Source organism: Dermacentor variabilis, chromosome 4 (assembly GCF_050947875.1).
Source record: "Dermacentor variabilis isolate Ectoservices chromosome 4, ASM5094787v1, whole genome shotgun sequence".
Lineage (NCBI taxonomy): Eukaryota > Metazoa > Arthropoda > Arachnida > Ixodida > Ixodidae > Dermacentor > Dermacentor variabilis.
The window spans coordinates 148,655,917-148,667,427 of NC_134571.1; positions in this window are offsets into that span (position 1 = coordinate 148,655,917).

An 11,511-nucleotide genomic window follows, 5' to 3' on the forward strand; every position below is an offset into this window, starting at 1 on the left:
GGCGAGTTGGGGGCCGCTTTTCCACAGCTGGTATGACGTCACGTATAGCGAGCGCCTCCCCCACGGCAGCGGCGCGTGGAGGATTCGCTGGGACGATTGCGACGAGCCGAGTTGGGGGGGGGGGGGTGGCGTTTTTCCACAGCTGGCATGACGGATGGATGGATGGATGGATATTATGAGCGTCCCCTTTGGAACGGGGCGGTGGGTTGCGCCACCAAGCTCTTGCTACTATACTGCCTAATATCCCACCTAGGTTAAACAATGAAAAAAAGAAAAAAAAAACACTATGAACTGCCACGCCCAAATTTTCTGATCCCCTATTGCGAACTGTGCTTTTGTACGCCTCCGTCTTTTGTCGTTTCCCTACTTTTCTTCCACCAATCCTCCAGTCGCCTCTTAGTAATGTTCATTGCGGACATGTTTGCTTTACCACTGCTCCCTCTGAACCCAAGGGCTTCAAGAAGGCCAGTGGTGCCTAAATCGACCGCTGGGTAGACGTCTTCACATTCTAATAATACATGCTCCGTAGTTTCCCTAGCTTTACCACAGCAAGCACATGCTTCTTCTTCCTTCTTATATCTCACTTTATAGGTGCGTGTTCTAAGGCATCCCGATCTCGCTTCGTAAAGTAATGAGCTTCCCTTTGAGTTATCATAAATGGTTTCTTTCCTGATTTCGTTTTTTCCTCTTAAGTAGTTACTCATGGCAGGTTTCTCTTCCATTGCCGCCACCCATGAGATTAATTCAGCCTCTCTGACTTTCCGCTTGACCTTCTTTGTTGCTGTGTTGTCCACCCTACAGGCCGCATACTTGCTGGTAAGCTTCCTAGTTCTTTTCCTCCACTGTGAATCAATGTTTTTCCTGTACAGATACCTGAACACTCTCCCAGCCCATTTACTTTCTTCCATATTCATCAGCCGTTCTTCATACTCTCTTTTACTGCGAGCTTCCCCCACTTCAAAACTAGTCCAGCCCATATCACCCTGCACAGCTTCATTTGTAGTCTTCTCGTGAGCGCCCAATGCAAGGCGACCCACTGACCTTTGGTTCCTGTCGAGTCCTGATTGTACCCCTGATTTATAGCTAACAACCGCATTTCCAAAAGTAAGTCCTGGAACCATTACACCTTTCCACATAACCTCGGAGGACCCCGTACCTATTGTATCCCCAATGCGCTCTGTGCTTCCATTATGGCTGCATTTCTCTTCCCCTTTACTGTTATGGTTTTTTCCTGTGTTTCTATATATCCATTGCCTTCGTTTATCCATATACCAAGGTATTTATATTCGGTTACCCGAGGTATTTCTTGGCCCTGTATCTCCACTGTCTGTTCACTGTTTTCATTGAATACCATAACACCTGATTTTCTAACACTAAATTTCAAACCTAAATTGTTGCCTTCCTGTCCACAGATATTAGCCAGACGTTGCAAATCACTTTGCTTGTCAGCTAGCAACACAATGTCGTCTGCATAAAATAAACCTGGGAGTTGCTGCTCTATTACTGTACCCGCCTGTTTGTATGAGAGATTAAACCCGATATTATTTCCTTCTAGCGCCCTCTCTATCCTCACCATGTACATCATAAACAGCAGCGGGGATAAAGGGCACCCCTACCTCAGTCCCTTGTTGATATGAACTTTGTCCTCGCTCCTCATCCCTTCCCATTCAACGCAAACGGTATTTTCTAGGTAAATCTCTCTCAAAAGCTGTATACAATCGTTACCTAAGCCTTCCCCTTCCAGAATATCCCACAAAATGTTGCGGTCTACGTTGTCGTAGGCTCCTGTACTGTCTAAAAAGGCCACATACAACGGTCTGCTTTCTGCTTTTGATATTTCAATACACTGAGTAAGAACAAACAAGTTATCATCCAAACGCCTACCTATTCTGAAGCCATCCTGAAGCTCTCCCAAAATGCCATTGTTCTCTGTCCATGTTTGAAGCTTTAATTTGATTGCCTGCATTGCTAGCCTGTATATTACCGATGTAATGGTCAACGGTGTATACGAGTGAATTCTGTCTTACTCCCCCTTACCTTTATAAATTAAATTAATTCTATTTTGTCGCCAACTGTCTGGTATTCGTCTATCCTTTAAAGTTTCTTCCACTGCTTTCACCAGAGCTTCCCTACTTTTTCGTCCTAGTCCATTTATCAGCCTAACGGGAACCTCGTCTAGCCCTGTGGCTGTGCCCTTAGGAATTTTCTCTTCCGCTTTCTTCTAGTTTAAGTTTGTCAGCACCAGCTGCTTTCCCCTTGGGTCTCTTTCATTCTCTTTTTTTCTTCAAATACAACCTCGTCATTACCTTGGAAAGATTCGGCTGTTGCTTTTCGGATGTAATTTATCGCACGTCACGTACAGCTAGCGCCCCTCGCGGCAGCGGCGCGCAGCTGCAGCATGGAGGATTCGCTGGGACGATCGCGACGAGCCGAGTTGGGGCCCCGCTTTTCCACAGCTGGCATGACGTCACCCATAGGTCACGCTAAAGGGCAATGGTGGATTCTCCAGGACGACGGCCAAGAGCGGAAACCTCGAGCAGTATTGCTTTCGCAATAATAATTACATTATGGACTCGGTTAGGAAAACTACATATGCTACGCTCAATGGTTTAGGGCGAGGCGACAGCAAGAAGGCAGGGCACACAAGCGGCATGTAGTGACAACACTGTTTACAGCACATAGTCATTCGGCAAACAAATGAAAGCACGGGGAAGCGGTGGGGCATGTTTTCTCAGCTGAAACAACACACGAGTTCTTTTGTTCTTTTTGTTTTTTGCTAATCGTGCCTGAAAGTACAGCTCGCTGGCATTTCACTGTCCACCAGGCTAGACCTCTAGGCGTTTGGAGAACGAAAAAACAAAGCCAACCTTAAAGGCGCACGAAAGAGCACATTAAGTTGAGATAATATCACCAAGTCATTATCTTTCCGCAATAACAAATAAAGACACCCCTCATCGGTGATAGGAGGCTTAATAAGCAAAAAAAAAAAAAGTTAAACCGAAATACGGACGGCAAGCAGCCTTAAAATTCCCGCGCAGCGATCCATGACGTCATAAGTTTCGACGGTGTCTGCTCGAGCTTCGTGAATTGCATATCGCTAAAGATGAACTACTTCTTCCTAAAATAGCCAGAAAATGAACTTGGCAAGCCTGAAGAAACTTTCACTGTGCCCCCAACGGTCTGAGTCCGAGGAATTACGTTGACATCCCTGACGTCACGCTGATGTACTGGCGCCAAGATTTGGGCGCGAAATTCAAGAAACGACACTTTTACCTTCATTTCGTCTTCTAATCATTCACTTGTTACCGCGAAAGGAAAGGAAATAGAGTTTCGAAAACGTACTTCATCGTTCTAAGCTGACTTGATGCTTCTTTTAATGTCCCTTAAGACCTGCAATATTTTGTCGATATAGTATTGCAGTTGGTCTTTTGCAACACCGACAGACGGGGAGCGACGTTGGTTGGCGAAATGACCAAGTGTGGCCTTGACCATCTTTAGGAAACACCTGCGCAATGTGTCCTGACTTCAGGTTTTTTGGCGCGGATGCATATAATTTTTTTTTGCTTACATGGGTGTGTATGTATGCAGTGGCCGCATCACAGAATACATGCACTGCAAGATTGTAGCAAATAGTTGCCCAAACGAGGACGGCATCGCAGCAAGATAACAAAATGCCATGGACAGCTCGACATATATATAGTCCTCAAATATAGATACCACAAACATATTTGCTGGAAGAACACTTTCCACAGATGTGAAAAAAGGGAACTAATGGGGAAATACTGTGGGAAATAAATGTGACCAGCCGTTTGTGTGCATTAAAACAGAGCAGCGAGAGTTCTGTGGAGAACCCGTATCTCGCGAAGAAAAAAAGTAGACCATAGCTGAGGACACGAATAAAAGAACAGGAAGAAAAAAAAACGTACTTGGAGCGGTTTTATTACGCATCTGTTCTTAAATTATTGTTCGGTTGGTTTCAGTATACTGAAACCAACGGAACAATATTTCTATAGAAATAGAACACATTTCTTTAGAAATGTGCCATGGCAGGTACTTCGTTTTGATTATCATGTGCGGGAATAAAGTTTGGTATAAAAAGCCTTGATGCATTTTATGCGGTTTCAGTCACCGTCATTAGCTGCGTCGTTCAAGGTTTCAAGTGTCGGATAAGAGAGTGAACGTTTGCATTAACGTACGCGAGGTCACTGACCTTCCTGTGGTCCTCGAAACCAGGCTCGCGTGACCTAATATGAATATTATGCACGTGGAGGAACTATTTCGTCAGACGTACTTGTCGGGGTGAAATATTTTACCGAAACTGACGAGATGTCATTTCACATTGATGGCCTGTGGGTCGTCGTAAGCCTCTTGTAAAGCTGACTGTGTACTCATGGTTCAAAACCGAGTAAAGCAAGAGTTTTACTATAACTTACCACTCGTATATGTAGTGGATAACGCCATCACGTATACATGAGAAATGGGGGCTAAGGGCATCTCAGCATAACGACATTTTGCCAGAACACGCTTAAGAATGACCAACCAAAGCGCGAAAAAAAGGCGCATAGTGACAGGTTCACTCACCTTTTCTGTAGCCCAGGATGGTACTTCTCACGCAATCCTTCAGACGGCACTATTGACTGCACACAGTGTTCCCGAGGCGCTGTTTCGGGGTGCGCTAGTCATTGCGAGTAAAGCTATCGTTACAGAGTCAATGCTATAAGGCACATCATGTCCTTCACGTGACCTCTCTTACTTCATTTGTCCATACAGGGAAAGAAGTCGACAAGCGAAGCGCTCTTCACAATTCCAGATTAGCTACCCTGGAATAGTCCGTTGGCGTGTGGCTGAACACGTCCTTCACAGCTACACATACACGCGTGAGTTACCGTATAGTTGTCAGGAAACACAGCTCCGTTAAGCTCGCAGCGTGCACAATAACCACGTGACGAGCATCGCTGCAACTGTGTCTTCGTCCGCACTGCACAGGTCGCGAAAAGATGGCCGATGCTGTACAGGACACGTCGTAATGCGCCGCAACAAAATCCCTCTTTGCAGAATCAGACGTCAATGCGAGGCCCTGTCGACATCGAGGGTGCTATGCAAACGAATGTTGCGCTAGGTGTTCCGCCACTCATGTCAGAGCAAACGTAGCCGATTTGCCGAAACGACGTTCTCTGGAAGTCCAAGCAGCGGGAACAGCCACCGCAACGTTCGTGTTCGTAAAGTCAGCGCGCTCAAAACACGAACGCAAAAGGCGATCCCGATTCGACCACTCGCAGCCAGCAACCGCCAGTGTCACCTCTGGTCTCCACAGGGGCAAACCGTATACTGCGGCGCACCCAAGCCACAAGCGGTCTGGTGCAATTCCACACTGACCACTTTCCTTCCCCCCTTTTTTTCCCAATCGCTTTCGACTTGGGCGCCATGTTTGTTTGAAGTGCGCGATCGCTGCGGGAGAGACTGCAAGCCCAAAGAGCGGCGAGACCAAAAGCAGCCCGCAGCGGTGAGAGGGGGGCACTGGGGGAATAGAAAAAAGGACGCTCGGCATTTAGTGGTGGGCGTGTGGGGGCGGTTGAAAGGAAACACAAAGAGGAGGGCAGGGAAGAAAGGAGGAAGCACGGAGACAAGAGGCGACGGCGGTCGGCGGACCTGGGAATTGGGCTCGTTACTGCCGGCTGCGCGTAGCCGCTCCTGTGCGCCGCGGAACTGTTGTTTGAGTGCTGAGCGGGACCGTAGGACGTTATTGCCTCCGTTTCTATTCGGCAGGGCACCCGCACTTCGCTTTGAAAGAAACGTTCACGGGGCCATCCATGAAAACTAGCGGCAGCTGATGGCGTTGTCTTTCTTCCCCTAAAGATCGCTGAGGCATCAGTGTCAGCCATTCTTTACCGCGAGCGCTGTCCTCAGCGGCTTTATCTTTGTGGAATCGGACTCGTGTATAGCACTTGGCGTCTATGTCTTTCAGCAATGGCGCGTTATTTGTCCAAGCCTGTCGGATGCCTCTGGTGGACTAAAGAACAGCGGTAATTTCTTACCATAATAACGATGTTCCGACTCGTCGTGGTTGCTTAGTGGCTATGGTGTTGGGCTGCTAGGCAGGAGGTCGCGGGATCGAATCCCGGCCCCGGCGGCCGCATTTCGATGGGGGCGAAATGCGAAAACACCCGTGTACTTTGATTTAGGGGCACGTTAAAGAATCTCAGGTGGTCGAAATTTCCGTACTCCCCCACTGCGGCGTGCCTCATAATCAGGAAGTGGTTTCGGCACGTAAAACTCCATCTTTAAAGAAGAACGATGTTCCGAATGGCAGTTGTGTTTTACGACATCGAAAAACAAAAAAGACGAAACAAAAGAAAGCGTAATTGTGGGTCGTTATGTGCCGCATATGTGTTGCAGCAAATTTTCACGCATATTTGCATGATAATAGGCAACTGATGATATTCTTTTGATTCAGGGGCTCAGACTTACTACATTTGCTCCACAGGAACCTGTCGCGTCGTAGTTGCGCATGAGCAGACAAGGCCATCTTTAGTGCTTTTATCAGAACACAGAGCGAGTACGTAATCAATTCCACGGAGGCATCTCTGCCACAACCTCCTATATGAACACAACAATCAAACCCCGGCCCTCAGTCCCCAGCAGCTGCGAAACAACTGACCACGGCGACGGTCAGACCTGCGATGCAGCGGAGGGTGCTAAGAATCCCTGGCTCCGGACAGGCCGCCATTGGAATATGAACCTGGCAACGTTTAACGCTAGAACGTTATCTAGTGAGGCGAGTCTAGCAGTGCTATCGGAGGAATTAGAGGGCAGTAAATGTGATATAATAGGGCTCACTGAAGTTAGGGGGCCAAAAGAAGCATATGCAGTGCTAAAAAGCGGGCACGTCCTGTGCTACCGGGGCTTAGCGGAGAGACGAGAACTAGGAGTCGGATTCCTGATTAATAAGAATATAGCTGGTAACATACAGGAATTCTATAGCATTAACGAGAAGGTGGCAGGTCTTGTTGCAAAACTTAATAAGAGGTAGAAATTGAAGGTCGTGCAGGTCTAAGCCCCTACATCTAGTCATGATGACCAGGGAGTCGAAAGCTTCTATGAAGACGTGGAATAGGCGATGGGTAGAGTGAAAACAAAATACACTATACTAATGGGCGACCTCAATGCCAAGGTTGGCAAGAAGCAGGCTGGAGACAAGGCAGTGGGGGAATATGGCATGGGAGCAGGGGAATAGCAGAGGAGAGTTATTAGTAGAGTTTGCGGAACAGAATAATATGCCGATAATGAATACCTTCTTCTGCAAGAGGGATAGCCGAAAGTGGACGTGGAGGAGCCCGAATGGCGAGACTAGAAATGAAATAGACTTCATACTCTGCGCTAACCCTGGCATCATACAAGATGGGGATGTGCTCTGCAAGGTGCGCTGCAGTGACCACAGGATGGTAAGAACTCGAATTAGCCTAGACCTGAGGAGGGAACGGAAGAAACTGGTACATAAGAAGCCGATCAATCAGTTAGCGGTAAGAGGGAAAATAGAGGAATTCCAGATCAAGCTGCAGAAGAAGTATTCGGCTTTAACTTAGGAAGAGGACCTTAGTGTTGAAGCAATGAACAACAATCTTGTGGGCATCATTAAGGAGTGAGTAAAAGAAGTCGGTGGTAACTTCGTTAGACAGGATACCAGTAAGTTATCGCAGGAGACGAAAGATCTGATCAAGAAACGCCAATGTATGAAAGCCTCTAACCCTACAGCTAGAATAGAACTGGCAGAACTTTCGAAGTTAATCAACAAGCGTAAGACAGCTGACATAAGGAAGTATAATATGGATAGAATTGAACATGCTCTCAGGAACGGAGGAAGCCTAAAAGCAGTAAAGAAGAAACTAGAAATTGGCAAGAATCAGATGTATGCGTTAAGAGACAAAGCCGGTAATATCATTACTAATATGGATGAGATAGTTCAAGTGGCTGAAGAGTTCTATAGAGATTTATACAGTGCCAGTGCCACCCACGACGACAATATAAGAGAGAATAGTCTAGAGGAATTCGAAATCCCACAGGTAACGCCGGAAGAACTAAAGAAAGCCTTGGGAGCTATGCAAAGGGGGAAGGCAGCCGGGGAGGATCAGGTAACAGCAGATTTGTTGAAGGCTGGTGGGCAGATTGTTCTAGAAAAACTGGCCACCCTGTATACGCAATGCCTCATGACCTCGCGCGTATCGGAATTTCGGACGAACGCTAACATAATCCTAATCCATAAGAAAGGGGACGCCAATTAAAGACTTGAAAAATTATAGACCGATCAGCTTACTGTCAGTTGCCTACAGACTATTTAGTGAGGTAATAGCAAATAGAATCAGGAACACCTTAGACTTCTGTGAAGCAAAGGACCAGGCAGGATTCCGTAAAGGCTACTCAACAATAGACCATATTCACACTACACACTATGAGTTAGGTGACAGAGAAGTGTGCGGAATATAACCAACCCTTGTATAGAGCTTTCATTGATTACGACAAAGCGTTTGATTCAATCGAAACCTCAGCAGTCATGGAGGCATTGCGGAATGAGTGTGTAGACTAGCCGTATGTAACAATACTGAAGGATATCGATAGAGGATCCACAGCCACCGTAGTCCTCCGTAAAGGAAGCAACAAAATCCCAATAAAGAAAGGCGCCAGGAAGGGAGATACGATCTCTCCAATGCTGTTCACAGCGTCTTTACAGGAGGTATTCAGAGATCTGGATTGGGAAGAATTGGGGATAAGAGTTAATGGAGAATACCTTAGTAACTTGCGATTCGCTGATGATATTGCCTTGCTTATTCACTCAGGGGACCAACTGCAATGGATGCTCACTGACCTGGAGAAGTAAAGCCGAAGGGTGAGTCTAAAAATTAATCTACAGAAAACTAAAGTAATGTTTAACAGTCTCGGAAGAGAACAGCAGTTTTCAATAGGTAGCGACGCACTGGAAGTGGTAAGGGAATACATCTACTTAGAATAGGTAGTGACTGCGGATCCGGATCATGAGACTGAAATAATCAGATGAATAAGAATGTGCTGGAGTGCGTTTGGTAGGCATTCTCAGATCGTGAACAGCAGGTTGCCATTATCCCTCAAGAGAAAAGTATATAACAGCTGTGTCTTACCAGTACTCACCTACGGGGCAGAAACCTGCAGGCTTACGAAAAGGGTTCTACTTAAATTGAGGGCGACGCAACGGGCTATGAAAACAAGAATGATAGGTGTAGCGTTAAGGGATAAGAAAAGAGCAGATTGGGTGAGGGAACAAACGCGAGTTAATGATATCTTAGTTGAAATCAAGAAAAAGAAATGGGCATGGGCAGGACATGTAATGAGGAGGGAAGATAACCGAGGGTCATTAAGGGTTACGGATTGGATTCCAAGGGAAGGGAAGCGTAGCAGGGGGCGGCAGAAAGTTAGGTGGGCGGATGAGATAAAGAAGTTTGCTGGGACAACATGGCCACAATCAGTACATGACCGGGGTAGTTGGAGAAGTATGGGAGAGGCCTGTGCCCTGCAGTGGGCGTAACCAGGCTGATGATGATGATGATGATGATTATTATTATTATTATTATTATTATTATTATTATTATTATTATTATTATTATTATTATTATTATTATTATTATTATTATTATGATCTCAGCCATGTTGGCTGTGTTGAGGGCAATGTGTCCACATGTCTCAAGTGTGACGTAGAGGGCAACGAGCTAGCGTGGTCGTACCACGCGCAATATGGGGGCCGCAACGGTCTGCGACATCTGGTCAAGCCTCAAAATAAGAGTCCTGCAAGCTTGAGTGAGCAAACGCATTTTCAACTATTTTGCTGAGCACTTCTTGTCTGTTACGTAAAGAATAACTGGAATGTAGGGCTCCAAAGAGCCCTACATTTAGCGACAGCAAATGCGATAACAAGGCAGCAGAAACATGGTAAGCGAAGAAAGAAATACAACCGACTCAATAAATAAACAGACAGAAAACGATGCAATTATACAAGGATTCATAAACACAGTAGCTGAAACTGAAATGAAGCAGGCACCAGTGTACCAGTATAGGATGACTAATTTAGAAACTTGGTTGAATCATATGGGCTACAGGATAACAGAGATGCATCACTCTCAATACTGTGATGCAGAGCAGACAGACAATGGTGCGTCATCTGAAAGCCGCATGGTGGAAAGAAACAAAAGCGGAAGGGCTCTGACGTCTTGTTACTGGAGTTGGAAATGGAGGCATGTTGATGTGCCGTCTCCCTTTGCGTCTCCAGTCAGCTCACCGGACCGGATGGGCGCAAGTTTTGAATTTGCATTGAACTTGCTTTGCGGCCGCTGTTGCCGGGATTCCATCCCGCGACCACGTGCTCAGCATCCCAACACCATAGCCACTAAGCAACCACGGCGGGTGCTCGAGTATGTCAGTGAGGCTTGCGTGCGGAGTACGTACACTGACTTGCATGCGAATCGAAGTTTAACATTCCGTGATACTTTGTACCAGCGGTGGCAGTAACGCTGTGTTGCTGCTATGCAGGTTCTGTTAGCTTGGAAATCATCGCTGGCAATAGCTTGCCGGTCATTGCCCGCAACTGGCTATCCAGCACTGCAGCGGTAGAGCTTGTTTCGGTCGCTTTGCGCATAGGTGGGCATCGGGGACCGTCGTAACTACGGGCGCTCCTTGTGCGGCTGAGGCGGACGAAGCTCGCGCACAATCTCACCTCACGCCTTCAAGTCTCTGTCACACTTATTGCAGTTGGCGGCAGAGTACGTCCTCCCTTTCCTCTGCCGCATTTTAACTAAATAGTACTAGGCGATTCCCTGCCTCTCTGTGGAACGTTGATGGATCGGCGAGTGGCGTCGGATGCCTGCTTGTTCTCTATTCAGAAGGCGTAATGGAGGCGCGCCTGTGGCGGCTCCATTACGGTGCGAAGACTGCTCACGATAGGTCAAAGCCACCGGTGGCACGAATGGTTGTGATACATATTGTTGCTACATTGTTACATTGCGATATATGCTGTCAATCCAATTTTTGCGCTTTACGATGAGTCTAGAGGTTCCAAGAGCAAACCAACAGAACACTTTGTTTTTATTAGTCGACTAGCCCTATAAGCAGGCAAACGAAAGTGACAAAACAATGTAATTCATACATTCAGCATATCCTTACAAGCAACGCACTAACCCTACAGAGACGTTCTCGGGTGCGCCTCTGCCCAAACAACGGCGAAAGTTCTGATTCTTGAATCTAGGCCCGCATTTTTAACTAATAAGATAAAGAAAAGTCACTGTTCGTTACTCCTGGAGTATACGGAATCCATCTGGGGAAAAGAAAAAAAGATGCCGCGCTTACACAATCCTATACGTCCGACGCACGTCGTGCATCTGGTGTACGCTTTCTAAAAGAAGAAAAGCGGGAACAAGTCCAGTACGAGACATGACAAAATCCGCATTCAACAGCCACTATTGTTCAGCATACTCTGGGATGACCGAAGACACC